We start from the raw sequence: 17,062 nt of genomic DNA, 5'->3' as shown, positions 1-17,062 counted from the left end.
TAGTTGGGAAAGGTATTTATCGTTAGCTGAATTTTCATATAACAACAACTATTAATCCAGTATAAAAATGACATAGTTTGAAGTTCTTTACGGGAGGAAATGTAAGACACTATTGTATTGGTCTGAACTGAGAAAATCCAAACTAGTAGGAGTTGATTTGATTCAACAGACCTAAGATAAAGTTCGGATTATTCGGGATAGTTTGAAAACTACTTCTAATCGTCAGAAATCATATGCAGATTTGAAAAGAATGGATATAGAATTTGCTGTTGGTGATTGGGTATTCTTAAAAGTCTTTCCGTAGAAGAAAGTGTTACGGCTCAGTAGGAAAGGAAAGCTGAGTCCAAGATTTATTGGACCGTATGAAATTGTTGAAAGAATCAGCCATATAGCTTATCAATTAGATTTGCCTCCTAAACTTGAAAAAAATCAAAATGTGCTCCACGTATCAATGTTGAGACGGTACAGATCTGATCCTTCACATGTGATTCCTCATAGTGAGATTGGGCTACAGCTAAATATGACGTATTCAAAAAAACCGGTGAGAATTTTATCTCGAGAGGTTAAAAAGTTACGGAATAAATGAGTACCATTGGTAGAAGTCTTGTGGCAACGACATGGTTCAGAGGAAGCTACCTAGGAAACTGAAGAATCAATGAGATCACAATATCCGAACCTATTCTCAGGTAATAAATTTCGTGGACGAAATTTCCTAAAGGGGGAAAGTTGTAACAGCCCGACTTTTAGTGGTGTCAGAAACAGTGGTTCGAGGCCACCAAATCTTATGAGTAAGCTCGTAAATTTTATTATTTAGTATTTACGATTTAAATGTGGTTTTCGAAAGATTTTTTAATTAGTAATTTATGTTTTAAAAGAATTTATTAGGTCAAGTGGTTTAGAAAATGAGGTATCAAGACCTCGATTCTATAAACCGAGCCGTAAATATATTTCTAAATATTTACGAAGTTTCATTAAAATAGTATTAAAGTTTCGTTCGAAATTTTTAACGTTTCGATAGTTAATTAATTAAAAAGGACTAAATTTAAAAAAATGCAAAACTTGTTAATTATAGGAAATAACTGATTAAACGGCTTGATAAATAAATAAGGGAGGACTTAAGGAGAAATTAAGCCATGAGTAAGGAGATGAGGCGGCATAAGTAAGAAAAAAATAATAAAATAAGCCATTTAATGGCAAATTTGTAAATAAAAGGAAATTAAAATTTTAAAATTGAAAATCTAAAAGTTTCTAGATAAATTCTTCTCCAATTCTCAGCCAAAAACACCATAAGGGAGCTTATTAAACTGATTTTCATATTTTGCTTCATATCAAGATCCCGTAGATACTCGTGAAAAAAGAAAGCTAGCAGAATAATTCCTGAACTCCTAAAAATATTACAATTTAACCCAGGTAAGTTCATACGGTTAAACTTTAATATTTATATTGATTTGTTTAATGGTATCTTGTATTTATTCTTTTTTTATAAATGAATTAATGTTGGAGTTATGCTTTTGAATTGAATATCCTGATTAAATGGAATGCGGGATTTGAGTACACTCGTTATGTGGCGCATGGCGACATTGGAGGAAAATGACGGCAAATTACCCAAGTAAATTGAGGTTCAACATTTATTGTGAAAATTCGTGTTTACTTTCTATTTAGCTCTCTTGAGCTTCTGTTTAACTCATATGAGTTTCTGTTTAGCTCTTTTGAGCTTCTGTTTAACACTTATGGCTTTCCGTTTAACTCTTTTGAGCTTCTATTTAACCCTTATGGGTTTTCGTTTAGCTCTTATGAGCTTATGTTCAACCCTTATGGGTTTCTGATTAGCTTTCATGAGCTTTTTTTCATCTTTCGGGCTTCTAAAAATGATGTACTCTTATCCGTAAGCCATTTTCTGATTTGGGAAGATTTGGTAAGTGACTTATTAAATTGAATTTTGAAAGATATATTATTTGTTATTGGTATTGATCTGAAATAAGTGTATTCATCGATTGAAGTTGTAATTGGCAGAGAGTTTACATCGAATGAATTTTATTTAATTGATGTGTTATAGTAGGTTCGATAAAATTTATGTTTAACCCCCTCAAACTTACTAAGCTTCATTAAGCTTACTTGTGTTGTTTAATGTCTTTGTAGATTTTTGTGAGGTTGGAAGATTGGATCAGCACATCAAGTCACACTATCCAGCTTATTCTGGTAGTTTTTGTACGTTCAATACGGTTTATATGGCATGTATAGGGCTGGCATGGATTTGACCATAGTTTGGCTTGTGTAAATGTTAGAAATGAAGTTTGTTTATATAACCAACTTAAAATATATATATATATATGGTGATTAGAAAATGAAGTAAATTGGTAATGTGGGTGTGAATGATATAAGCTTGTTTATACGTAATTAGTAGTAAACTTGAATAAATTTATTAAGTGGATTAAATAGGTAAGTTAGTATTTAGGATACATGTGATGATATATTGGGTATAATACATAATTTTTGCTTGTTTTAAGTGCTTTGTTGTGGTATATTGATGTGTTAAAATGTTGTGTTTAGCTTGATATCTAAATGGGTGAGAAATGTGGCCTTGGAATGGCCTATTTTCGTCTACACAGGTAAAGATACGGGTGTGTGGCTCAACTGTGTGCGACACACGGCCTAGCACATGGGCGTATGGTTTGGCCACGTGGCCACTATACCTTAATATTACAAGTCAGTATGCTCACACGGTCTAGCACACAGGCGCGTCACTTGGCCGTATGACCCAAGTCAGTAAGCACCCTAATTTTAACACAAGCTGTAACACGACCGTGTGCCCCTATTTCAAATGCCCACACGATTGAGACACGAGTGTGTCTCCTAACTGTGGAGTCACACGGCCTGGCCACACGAGCGTGTGTCCTCTGCACCTATGAAAATTTTTTATTTTTTTGAAAAATTTTCTGTGTACCTAATTTAGTCTTGGTTTATTTATAATGTGTAATTTTGGCCTCGAGGGCTCATATAAGGGACTTTATGAATGAATAAAGATATGTTTGTTAGATAATATGAAATGTCTATTATTCGATTTGTAAATCCTGGTAATGCTCTGTAACCCTGTTCTGGCAACAGATACGGGTTAAGGCTGTTACAGTTGTATTGGACTGAGCTCAGTGAGAAAAAGATACATGGAGTTGATTTGATTCATGAAAATAAGGAAAAAGTGAAAGTGATCCAGATAGCTTGAAAGCCGCTTCTGATTGCCAGAAATCCTATGTGGATCTTAAATGTAAAGAAATAGAGGTTCAAGTTGGCGACAAAGTATTTTTGAACTTTCACCTTGGAACAAAGTTCTTCGATTTTTTCATAAAGACAAATTGAGTCCATGATTTATCGGGCCGTATAAGATTACTGAGAGAATCAGACCTGTTGCGTAACGATTACCTTTACCGTCAAAATTAGAAAAGATTCACAATGTTTTTCGCTTGTCTATGTTACGACGGTATCGGTCAGATCCTTTACAGTGTAGAACCAATCGAAATTATAGCTCGAGAGGTGAAAGAATTGAGAAATAAAAAAGTAGCTTTAGTAAAAGTTCTCTGGAAACGACACTGAATAGAAGAAGCTACCTGGGAACCTGAGGAAACTATAAGAAAGCAATATCTGAACCTCTTTACTTGTAAGATTTTCGAGGACGAAAATTGGAAGCCTATTTTCAGTAAAATTGGAACAGTGGTTTCGAGACAACAAATTTGAGGTCGAAAGAACATTTATTTCAATATTATTTTATGGTTTACATTATGATAGAAAGATCATATAAAAATTTCATTAAGAAATTTTATCAATTTCATGTCTAATTTGATTAAAAGGACCAAATTGCACAAAGTGCAAAAGTTGAATTCAAGTAGCGAAAGGGATCAAATAGCTATAGAATTAAAAATTTGAGGTCATTATATGGCAAATAGACCATTTAGTGGAGTTCGTAGATAAGGATGATTAGTCATCATTGGAAATTTAAGAAAGTAAAGGGTTAATTTTGGAAAGATCATAAAATAGTGATCATAAAAGAAATAAATAATTAAATTAATATCATTTCATCATCTTTCCTAAAGCAAAATACATGGAAACCCTAGTTATGAAGCTTGAAGATAGAAAAGCTTATTTTGCTTAATTAGGTGAGTATTCTTGTCTCGTTTTTAATGATTTTAATGTTTAGAGATCGTAATAGCTTAATTTAGATATCTCGAGGATTAATTTACAAAATTAGTAAAGTATTAGGATTTTTCCTTGGATGAGTTTAGTTGAATTATGAAGTTTTATGGTAGAAAATGAAAGGTTGTTGATAGGTAAAAAAAACTTTTGTAAAGAGAATTTTGATGAAATTATGATTTAGGGGCTAAATTGAAAAGATGGAAAATTCATAGAAAAATGCTAAATTTTATGAAATTCATGGGCTGCTATTGTTATATATAAAAATCAGTTAGGCTTTAAATAATGATTAAATTGTATGAATTTCGTTTTCCGAGCCTAGGGACAAAATCGAAATTAATTAAAAGTATAGGGGCAAAATAGTAATTTTTCCAAAGATGTGTATTGAACTGAATTGAATGTGAATTGTATTAAATTGAGCTAAATTCATTCGTATAGATCCGGATAGACCTAGTACGGAGTTGGACCGAGGAAAAGAAAAAGTATTGGATTAGTAGCTTACAAATCTACGAACACTTGACGAGGTAAGTTCATGTAACTAAATTGTATGTTTATATGTTTAAAATTTAATGTTATGCTTGTGAAAAATATAATTGCAATGTACAAGTTTTGATAACATATCCGAAGATATCTGATAAGTACTAAGTCTAGTTTAAACATAAGAAATTCGATAGATACAAATGACATTGTCATTAAGGGTTCCCGATTGGTTGTGGCCCTACATGTGTTGTGGACACACCACAGCTCTTATGAGTGTCCTGATAATAGGCGCTCATGAGCTTCTCGTTATTTAGCTCTTATGAGCATCCTGTATTATGGCTTTATTGAGCTTCCCGATAATTGGCTTTCACAAGCTTCCTGATTAATGGCTCTCCGGAGGTTCCCGATATATGCTCGTACAACCTTCCTGAATTTGGCTCTCTTAAGCTTCCCATTTATGGCTCGTATGAGCTTCCTGATAATTGGCTCGCAAGAGCTTCCCGTGATACAGCTCACATGAGCTTCCCATTACATGGCTTGGAAGAGCTTCCCGATTATATGTTCATATGGGCATACCTGTATATGAATTGACGGATTACAGATTTGTACACTTTGTGTGTACTACCCGTGTATCCAATGATATTTTAAATGTTTCAATGGGAAAAGTTCTGATATGAGATAGTATGAATTCGAGATGAATTATTATGGGTATATACTTGAAATACATGGATATGATTTATACATGTTATATGGATACCTGATATGGAAAGTATATGTATATGGAAATGTGATTATTGATAAGCTCATACATATTTCTTGATATTCATATGGAATACATGACTAACATGGGTGATGAAGATATGTGTTAGAGCTTTTGGCCAAATTGGTTTGAATGTGTCTTGCATGTTTATCTTTAATATAAATGAATGGTAAGTTAATTACCATGTTATACGAACTTACTAAGCATTAAATGCTTAATCTGTTTTATATCCCCTGTTTTATAGTAACTCGAAAGCTTGTTAAGGTTGGAAGCTGGTCGGAGCTACATCACACTATCCATCGACCTGTTTTAGTATATATAGTAGATTAATTTTGGTTATAATGGCATGTATAGGTTAACTTGGCCAAATGTTGGCATGTAAATGTTTTGTCGTGATTAGTCATTTGAATGGCTTGTGTTTGATACATTTTAATATATATATATATAGCTTTAACATGTTGATGTGTATTTGATATGGTTGAATGATAGAAATCATTTAGGCATATTGATGATTGAATTGAGATAGTGTATTTGGTACAAATATGCTTATATATGTATTTGATCAATTTGGTAAGTATGGATATTTGGATATATGTGGTGTCTTGCCATATATAAGATATGATATTGGCTTGTTTGGTTGTTTTGTCGTGGCTTGTTGATGTATTAAAATAATGTGTTTAGGTTGATGTCAAAATGGGTGAGAAATGTGGCTTGGAAATGGCCTATTTTCGTCCACACGGGCAGAGACACGGGCATGTGTCTCAGCCGTGTGTGACACACGGCCATATGACATGGTTAAGTGTCCCCTATATCTTGAAATTTTGCACAAGTCAGAATACTCAAAATTTTTCACACGGCCTAACGCACGGGCGTGTGGTTTGGCCGTATGTCCCCTGCATCTTATAAATTGCAAAACAGAATGCTCAAATTATTCACACGACCTAGCACACGGGCGTGTGGCTTGGCCGTGTGACCCAAGTCAAAGAGCTCATAAGTTTGGACACGGGCTGGGACACGCCCGTGTATCCCTATTTTGAATGTCCACACGGCCTGAGACACGGATGTGTCTCTTGACCATGGGAGATACACGGCCTGACCACACGGGCGTGTGTCCCCTACACCTTAAAAAAATTTATGTTTCCCGTAAAATTTTCTAAGTACCCGATTAGTCCCGACTTGTTTCTAATGTATATTTTGGGCCTCAAAAGCTCATATAAAGGACATTATGATTGATTTCTTATATGAATGCTATATGATGTGAAATATTTGTTTATTTGATTTGTAAATGCTGGTAATGCTCTGTAACCCTGTTTCAACGGCAGATACGAGTTAAGGGTGTTATAGTAAAACTCCCTGGATCTTTCAATTTATTGGGTAGTTTATTTTGTAGTATGGCTGAGCAAATTGCATTTAGCTCCACATGCAACGAATCATCTAACATTCGTTTGTTTGCCAAAAGCTCCTTTAAAAATTTAACAAAATTGGGCATTTGCGAAAGATCTTCATAAACGATAAGTTAATGTGTAATTTTTTAAAAAGTTTAAGAAATTTACCAAATTGTTCGTTTGTGTGATCTTTCTTTGTCGCGTTAGGATATGGAACTCAAGGTTTATATTCTTTACTAATCGATTTTTTCTCATTCTAGCTTACCTCAACCTTACTGTTACTTACCACACTTTCTTGCCTCGGTTCTGATTCAGATTCAGATTCAACTAACCCTTCTTTATCTCGAATAGTAATTTCATGAAGCTGCTCTCTTTGGTTAGTTTCGGTATTGTTAGGCAGGCTACCTTGTGGTCTTTCTGAGATTAGCTTAGCAAGCTGACCTATTTGGTTCTCGAGCCCTTGAATTGACGCTTGCTAATTTTTAAGTGCTACTTCAGTGTTTTGAAAGCAAGTTTCTGACACTGAGATAAATTTCATCGACATCTCCTCAAGGTTCAGCTTCTTCTCTTGTTGGTAAAGTTGTTGGAAGCTTGGAGGGGATTGTGCTCTTTGATTTCCTTGACCACCCCAAGAGAAATTGGGGTGGTTCCTCCAACCTGCATTATAGTAATTACTATAAGGGTTATTTTGAGGCCTAAAATTATTACCCATAGAATTGACTTGTTCATTCTCTGTGCTAGGACCGTAGGCTAAACATTCTGGATTGTTCATTCCTCCTTCATTCGTATCGCATTGCATCACCGGATGTACCTGCGTAGAAACATATAAACCATCAATTTTCTTATTTAATTGTTCTACCTAATTTGATAACATGGTGACTACCTCAAAATTAAAACACCGGATGCTTTCATCGGCTTCGTCCTCATGACTTGCCACTGATAATTATTCAGTCTCATCTCTTCTATAAACTCATAAGCCACTCAAGTGTTTTATTGTTCAGAGTACCACCGGCTACTGCATCAATCAACTGCCTAGTTGAGGGATTCAAACCGTTGTAAAAGGTTTGAACCTGTAGCCATAGAGGTAACCCATGGTGAGGGCACCGTCTCAATAAGTTCTTATACCTCTCCCACGCATCATATAAGGTTTCTAAGTCGATCTGAACGAAGGAAGAGATATCATTCCTGAACTTGGCTATCTTAGTCGGTGGAAAGTACTTCAGTAGGAATTTCTAGGTCATTTGATCCCATGTAGTGATAGAACCTTGTGGCAAAGAATTCAACAACTGTTTAGCTTTGTTCCTCAACAAAAAAGGGAATAACCGTAGGCGAATGGCGTCGTTAGAAGCGCCATTTATCTTGAAAGTATCACAGACCTCCAGAAAATTAGCCAAATGAGTATTTGGATCTTCGTCTTGCAAACCATCGAACTGAACAAATTGTTGTACCATCTGAATAGTGTTCGGCTTCAGTTCAAAATTATTCGTAGTAATAATGGGTCGCGCAATACTCGATTCAACTCCAGTTAGAGTCGGCTTGGCATAATCGTACATAGTACGAGGAACAGGATATGAATTTGCAGCAACTGCAGGAGGTAGCTGATTATTCTAATTATCACCTATCTCCTTAATAATAATAATAATAATAATAATAATAATAATAATAATGTCCTCTTGCTCGTCTACTATACCCTGTCGACTCTGCCTTGCTTCTCTATGATTTCTACGAGTTGTACTTTCAATTTCGCTGTCAAATAGTAATGGTCCCGATAGGTTTCTTCTAGTCATAAACTAAAGGAACCTGCTAGAAGCAAATAAAAGAAAAGAAAAATTAGAATGAAAAAATTAAACTAAAAATAATAAAAATAATAAATGGCTAAATTAATAAAAAATCGAGTGTTCCTAATATTTTAGTCCCCGGTAATGGGGACAAAAACTTGATGGTCACTAAACTAACTATAATTACGACAAAGGCAAGCACACCTATCGAACAATAGTATAGCTATGGTGAGTAGGGAATATCGTATCAACGAGGACTAAAAGTACTAGAATTACCGTTTTTCTATTATTAAGCCGATAAATTGGAGTGATTGTTTTTAATCTAAATTTACTAATCTAATTTAACTAAGAACGCAACAGAAAATAAAATAGGAAAATAATCAAAAATAACCAATGAGAAAGACAATACCCAGGAAAGAATCCACCTAGACTTCACCTATTATTATGAATCTGAATTAAACGATTTATTCACTTGTGTCTTGATCCGTAAAAATCCCTAAATTATGTTAATATCTCTTTCGAAAGTAAGAACAACTAACTCTAGATTAATTAATTGAAATCTCTTTCTAATTAAAACCCATATTCGATCTATGGATTCCCCTCTTAGATTTGACTCCAATCCATTATATTTATGTCGTCCTATTTCTAGGATTGCATGCAACTCCACTCAAATATGCTAGATCTACTCTTAAACAGGGACTTTTGCTCCACTGAAATAAGCACATTAAACTTGAGTTAATATCTCAGAAATATTAAAACAAGAAATAAACATACATAATTAAGAACAAGAATCAAATATTTATCGGGTAAATTAGAAATTAAATAATAAGATTCATCATAGGTTTCATCTTCCCCAAGTATCTAGGGAATTTAGTTCATAATTCTGAATAGAAACATCTCCAAGTTAAGATAACCATAAGACATAAAGAAATTCAATAAAACTTCTAAAGAAGTTAAAAGGAGATCTTCAATCTTGAAGGAGATCCGCTTCTAAGTTGGCTCTTATGGTGTTATTCGAGTGTTTTCTTTGACTTCCTCTAAGTGCCCCCTTAAGTCTTCTTCTAATTGGTATTTATAGACTTTAGAATGCTCAAAAAGCCTAAAAATTGGGTTTTTCCGTGTATTTGGGAAGTAGGATGCGATATCGACACGGGCTGGCACATGGGCGTGTGGCCAGCCCATGTGGAAATGCCCAGGCTATGTGGATTATGGAAACAACTTTATTTGTCAGATTTTGGCTCGTTTTTGGCTTATTTCACTCCCAAATGCACTCCTAAGTATAGAAACATGAATTTAAAAGATTAGGAGCATCAAATTCACTAATATACAAAATTAATCATCCAAAAATGTGTTAAGAATGGGATTAAAATATGTTACTTTTACAGCTTATCATAAAATTTAACATTTAAAAGCTTACTCTTTAAATATTCAACTTTTAAAAACTAATAATTTTTAAAATATAAAAATATAAAACAAATAAAATAAAAAATTTTAGTCTATTTTTTTAGAAATCTCCAAAAAAAATAAAAAAAGAAACAAAAATAATGAAATATTGACCACGCATCGACCGAAGTTAACCGGGCTTGACCAACATTAACCGCCACTAACAAGGAGTTGGCCAACGTCAACCAATCAATTTTTATTTCTTTAATGTTTAAAATATTTTTAAATTTTTAATTTTACAATTTCTTGTAATTTAATAAAAATTAACTAAATTTATTTTTTATTCTTTTAAACATTTTTAATTTTTAATTTTTAAAAATTTTGAAATTTTAACTAAATTTGTTATTTTTATTTTCATTTTATATATATTATTTTCAATTTATATATATTGTTTTTTTAAGTTTAACTGTCCTCTTATTTCTCTACGCGTCAGCCTTATGCTAGTCCACATCCAACAAATTCTTAACAAAAATAAATAAATGGTGTTAGTATAGGGACTAATTTATATAATAGATGCTAACTTTAGAAACTAATATGATTTTTGAAAAATTAGGGACAATGTGAGAAAACTTGTCAATATATATATATATATATATATATATATATATATATTAAACCTAAATAAAAAAATTATAACTAATCAAAGGAGACCCTTTTTTTATGTCAATTATCTCTATTCTATTCAATGAGTGAACGATAGCGAGAGAGAAAATATATATTATCAAAAGAAAATTACTATGCTAAGAAATGTTTTAAATAAATTAATTACAATTTCATATTTAAATTTATTAATTTTAAAGTAGATCACTATGATGTGAACTTTTTTAAAACATTTTTAATTTGAGTTTAAATAAAATAATAAAATTATTTATTTAGATAGCATAATTTGATTAATTTTAAATATTTACAAGGTATTTATGTCATTCATTTTAGTACTTACTAAAATAAAATTTACACTTATATAGATATCATATAAACTCGAGTCTACCGAAAACTTGAATACTTTAAATGAAGACATTCATTTATTTGATTGACAAATAAATAATCAACCACAATACCAAAATAAATTATTATATAGACTCTTCTTACCACATAAAATATGATAGTTAATCATCTTTTTCCACATAAGTTATTTTTACACATCAACTTTCTCATTCTCACCCAAATCAATTTGATTTCTTTCTATTTTTATCCTCTCTTTCCTCCCCAGATCCATCTATGTAAGCTATTTTTATTACCAAAACAAATTATCCAAGAAATTGAGTCCAAGTATTGAAAAATTCTAAGTTAGAGAGATTTACGAATTTCTACTTATTGCAAGTTTATTTCGGTGTAAAATAAAGAAGATAGCTACAAAAATCGGTTATAGATGCTAATTGATTAATTAATTCGTGAATTTTGATTTTATCTATATCTATAATATATATAAGAATAAGTTTAGAAATACTTTTGAATAGATAAGAATACTCTTTTATTTTACATCATATTACTAGATTGACATTTAAAATAATTATAATTAAATTAAAAGGAGTAAACTATACATGAGGTTACTTTAAAATAGGTCGTTCCAATTTTAGTCACTCTAAATATTTTTGGTTAATTTAGCCACTTTAATTAAGATAATTGTTCAAATTGATCATTTCTATAAAAAAATTATGTTAATACACTAACAGATTACCAACGTGACACGCTAGCTAATTGAATAACGACCGTGACATTTTTTTAAACATTTGCCTAAAACTTATGGATCTCTCTGTAATTATTCCAAAAAAAAAATTTCTCTTCTCTTTGTAAAGGAGAAACCAAAACCCCGCCATTTTCTCATCAATAGATCTATGGAAACTATCAAGAAGGATATATCAACAATTTCATCAAAGCTGTACAGGATCTTTTCAAATAGAGTCCAAGTTGCGAAATAAGATCCGATGTAGAATCCGAGTTTGGTGAACTTGTTTCCAGGTATTCTTATTTGGCTATCTTCTCTGATTTAGTTTGGAATGAATTGAATTGCAGGTTATCTCTCAAAAGGATTTGGCCAATGCTTCTTTCACCATGTTAAACGGTAATCTAATGATGCTTCTCATTTCTAGCCAAAAATGGACTAGCTTGTAATACTGATACTAATTGGAAATGATCTCTTCTACAGCAGGCGAACTTCCGTCCCACTATCTCTATCTACAATGCCATCGTTGCTAATGATATGTGGAGTTGATGGTTCCCTTTTTGGCTCCTTCACTGATTGTTGTTTGGTCATTTGAAGCGAAGCCAAGTAGCATTTATGTTGTTTAGCTATAAAAGTTGCTGGGTGCAGATTGAGATGCATTCGGATTGTAATGGAAGTTGGTTCTAGTCTTTGGTCCACACATAAGCCTTGCAGCTTCATCATAGGCAGGAGCCGCGTCTTCTGCGGGTTTGAATGTTCCCAGCCAAATTCTAGTATTCTTGCACAAACGAAACACTTCAGTTAGTACCCATAAAGAACAAAAAAAACCATGCCTGAAAAGCTGTAACATTCACGAAACTCAAGTTCTCTAACAAAAGAGGACGGTGAATTTCAAAAACCTAAGAACCCCCAATTTTAGAAACCGAAGTTAACTATTAACCATCCTGTGAGAAGGAAGTGCCGTTGAGAAAATGGTGGGGTTTTGGTTTCTCCGTTTCTGAGTTATAGAGAGAAGGGAAAAAAAATTTGTTTTGAAATACTTACAAAAGGTGATAAGCTTTAGTCAAAAGTCAAAAAAAAAAAAGTCACATGTATCGTTATTCAATTGGCTAATGTGCCACGTTAATAATTCGTTAGTAGATTAATCAAATTTTTAACAATAGTTACCAATTTGAACAATTTTCTTAATTAGAGTGACTAATTTAACAAAAAAAAATGAGGGTGACTTGACTGCCGCCAGTCGTGCGAACATCTGGACTGGAAATACTGCAGCAATGTCCGGAAATATACAGATCAAATTGTAATATAGTTTGTTTACAACGAAACACTACAGAAAATATTCCGAGGATCGTACCCAAGAAAGGTTGAATTAAACCAAAATTAATTTTCTACACTAACAGGTTAAATAGTAATAATCTAAAATTATATTACGAAAAATTAAAATAAAAGTAATTAATAGAAATAACATAAATTAACTAAAATTAAAGGCAACCAATTAATAATCAAAATTAATCCAATAAACTAGATTGAAGATTAACTCACTTCAATGTTCCAAATTAACTTGAAAACTCGGGTTTTATCGAGTTAGCTATTAATTAACCAGTTATTACCTCTCGGCCTCTAACTAATTAACTAATCGATCAATACACGTATCTCTCAACCTCACTTTCTTGACCGGGATAAATTATAATTTACTTGGTAAACTTATTTCTCAATCTCGTCTATCCTAAATTACTTCCTAATGGCGTCAATCTTAGGATTTAATCGCACATAATTTAAACCAACCAACTCGGACTCAAACCCTAATTCCTCCATTAATTATTCACACATTCCCTCATTAATCTCCCCAAAGAAACTAGCCACTCATGAATCTAGATGCAATTATCTCTAATTTTATATTTAACATGCAAAGCAAAAAAATTAAATAAGAAAAAGAAATAAGAGAATAAATTCATTTCGATGTTGATTTGTGCATGAAAGTCGGATTTCCAATTAACAATTGCGAAGATATCTCCAATTGCAATTGAAAATCAAAGAGAAATAACTAAAAATTACTTAAATAAAGACTTGAATCAAAATCTAATCTAAGTTAAACAAAAATTGTTTAGGACTGAATTGAAATAAAAGAAAAACTAAAACCTAAACCTAACTAAGTGGCTCAATTGGCTAAGCCTCTAAAGTGAGACTAAACACACCTATTTACAGTAAAAAAAATTTGACCTAATTAGGTTAATTATAGCCTTCAAAACTGATAATTATTTATTGTGCAGACTAAAATACCCTTGATTAATTAGGTATGTTCATCACCTGGTGCCGCGACACTACCTTTTGAGTCTAAATTATTTAGCTTCGAAGTCCGATGTAGCGACACCACAGCTCAGTGTTGCGATGCTGCCATCATCTTTTGCATTTGTAGCCTGAAATCATTGTTCTACACACTCGAGTAGCTTGTTAGTTCATCCCTATACCCATATTGGCCTATTAGGTCATCATATGGTTAAATTTTGCGTAAAAACGCTTATTTTACGAAAATTAAACATAAACTACTAAAAACCAAAAACGTAATAAAAACATGTAAAAAATGAAGAAAACAAGCTCGTTAAGTGCCGAAAAGACTCTAATTTGTCACAACGAATTGTGACAGATCATGACCAAAATAGGAACGAGGCTATTTTAGAGTGACATGCAGTGTAGTTTATTCATTTAAAAAGGTGAAAAAATATATCATAGTAGTTATATTAAAATAAAAGTTGTTATAATCATATTAAACTTAAATTTATTATTTGAAAAAGAAATATATTATAATAAAAAGTTGTGATATTGTTAGCTTATTTGAATTTTTAGTTTAATTTAAGTACTTAATTGATCTTCGATTTGATATTAAAGATTAATTTGAATTTTCACGGGATTAAGTGTGTATTTAACCTTTTATTTTAAAGTTTAATTAAACTAGTTTTGTGCGTGTGTTGATTTTATTTTTTTATTATTATTATTATTATTATTATTATTATTATTATTATTATTATTATTACTTAGAATGGGATTTTATGTTATTAAATTTTATTAGGATAATTATTAGAATAGGATGATTATTATTAAAATTATATTAGGCTACTTATGGATTTTATTATTTAGGATGTTTAAATCATTAAGTTTGTAATGCCCTCAATCTAATCGATTAACCGGATTTGAATCTAGGATATTACAACACGAATATAGACACAAACTTAATCTACTTATACAATTTATGAGATAATTACAACTTACTTAATTACAAAATTTTAAACTAAAATACATAAGTAAATACAATGAGTAATTACAACTTCAACTCAAGGTAATTAAATTGCAACAATATCTAATTTAAAAACCTAATCTATTACAGACACCCCAAAGCATGGTTTCTAAGTAGCAATTTAAACCTTAAATACGCCGCTAACTCACTCTGTATGCATAATGACCCGATACTCCACTTTTTGGCATAATCCTGGCATCGTCCCTCCGGGCACAGACTTGCATCAATTTACCTGTAACATATCACACACACAAGTAAGTTCATAAGAATTTAGTGAGAAAAATGTCATTTACCTGCACAATACTTCCGCATTTTTACTGAAGAATTGTTATGACGTTCTATTATTATGTTCTTTCAACTCAGTTTTGGCGAATACATTTATTAGAATTTCATTCTTCACTCTCTATGGAAATTACGCCTTACTTTGAACTCATTACTTACTCATCAACATCTTCGATACGCCACTTACCTCTTTCAATCTGATCTTTCATAAGTTTTTGCAAATTTCCTTTACAGAGGTCCATACGACCAAAACATCGTTACTCTTGTATACGTAACTTTAAGCCATCATTTCACCACAGTTCATGTTTGATCACATACACAGATAACGGTTACCTTCTTTTAGATATAATATTTGTAACACCCCAACTCCAATCTAGACATTATGGCCGAATCCGAAGGAATCACATTAGTTTGTTCAAAAACCAAAAAGTTTAATCCTTGCTTTAGAAATCGTGAATTCTGAAAATATTGTTTGCGGCAAAACACTTACAGGTCCTTAATAAAATCACACGCATAAATTATTTATTTTTCAGAAACACATAACTTGCTACTTAGACTGCAACTAAAATTTTGAAATAGCTAAATCGAAAATTGCGCATATATTTAGGAAAACGTATATTTACTGATTGTGCATATTCCGAACATTTGTTGTTACCTTACATTAAACTTATTTCAAATTTGAAGCAGAAAATCCATATTTTGTTTAGTTCTAAAACCAAGTTTTCTTTTAACTTAATAGAAAACATGCAAAAAACTTAAGCTAAATAACGAAACCCAAAATCCAAAATCCAAAATTAAATCTGAAAACATAGTCCAAAATTAAAATCCAAAACATGTTTATATCAAATTGTGTGAACCGAGCTCCAAAATCGCCGCCAAGTCCTAAGTCTGAAGGTTACCTGAAACATATTAAACGAATGGGTTAGCTAGAAGCCCAGTGTGTGACTCGGCCCACAAACAATAAATACTTATAATAAATACAAATGTAAATACCATTACAAAAATTTTACTTATAATGTACACACTGCCAGAAACATATGTCAGATCAAAATATCATATTTTCATAATCATATATCAAAACGGAATTCATAATTTCAGAATAAAAAATCTCAAGCACATTCTCTTATATAGAATCAGATGTATTTCATAATCGGATACAGATGCAATCACAGATCCTACCCCGATTCGCTACACACCAACTCGTCCAACCAACCACACCAAATATGCCTGCAAGAGTCCATCCATCCAATCACACCAGGTCGTGGTGGTCTACCAGTCATAGTAATACAGCTAAGCTGCCAAGCAGATATTGCGGCTTAACCGCCAAAATTTCAGTAAAACTACCAAAAAACACTTATTCCATCATATCCAAAACCCACCACAATGCACATGCACAATCACAACAACATATGTACATATCACATAAATGGTATGGCATACATACCTCATCATATTTCTTATATATCATACTTATCAAATTGCTTATACTAATAGTTATTCTACATATAGATGTTATACACATTTATACACGTAATTGTGCTTTCAAAGTTATCAAAACATAGATCATATATAAGTTTTTCACTTACTTTAGTCATATCACATACTGACAGATATCATATTTCGAGTCTTATTTAAGCCTAACGAACCCCACGGATGGACGCATTTTTTAGTCAAACTGGTTTAAGTAAAAATTTCCAAAAAATGGGCCCACAAAGCCCAATTGGCTAGCCGTGTGGTCCACACGGCCTGACATATGCCCGTGTGGCCCATACGACCCAAATGGCCCAGACCGTGTCC

The 17,062-nt window shown here is 32.3% G+C and overlaps 1 non-coding gene across 1 annotated transcript; it reads left to right on the top strand.

Annotated features, from left to right (window-relative positions):
- The first annotated feature begins 7,893 nt into the window (after positions 1-7,893).
- Positions 7,894-8,000, top strand: LOC128042215 (small nucleolar RNA R71). Its single transcript, XR_008197419.1, has one exon. It is a non-coding gene; the product is annotated as a small nucleolar RNA R71 (small nucleolar RNA).
- The last annotated feature ends 9,062 nt before the right edge of the window (positions 8,001-17,062 follow it).

This window comes from Gossypium raimondii, chromosome 6, assembly GCF_025698545.1.
Source record: "Gossypium raimondii isolate GPD5lz chromosome 6, ASM2569854v1, whole genome shotgun sequence".
In the NCBI taxonomy this organism is placed as follows: Eukaryota; Viridiplantae; Streptophyta; class Magnoliopsida; order Malvales; family Malvaceae; genus Gossypium; species Gossypium raimondii.
This window is presented reverse-complemented; position numbering and strand designations above follow the sequence as displayed.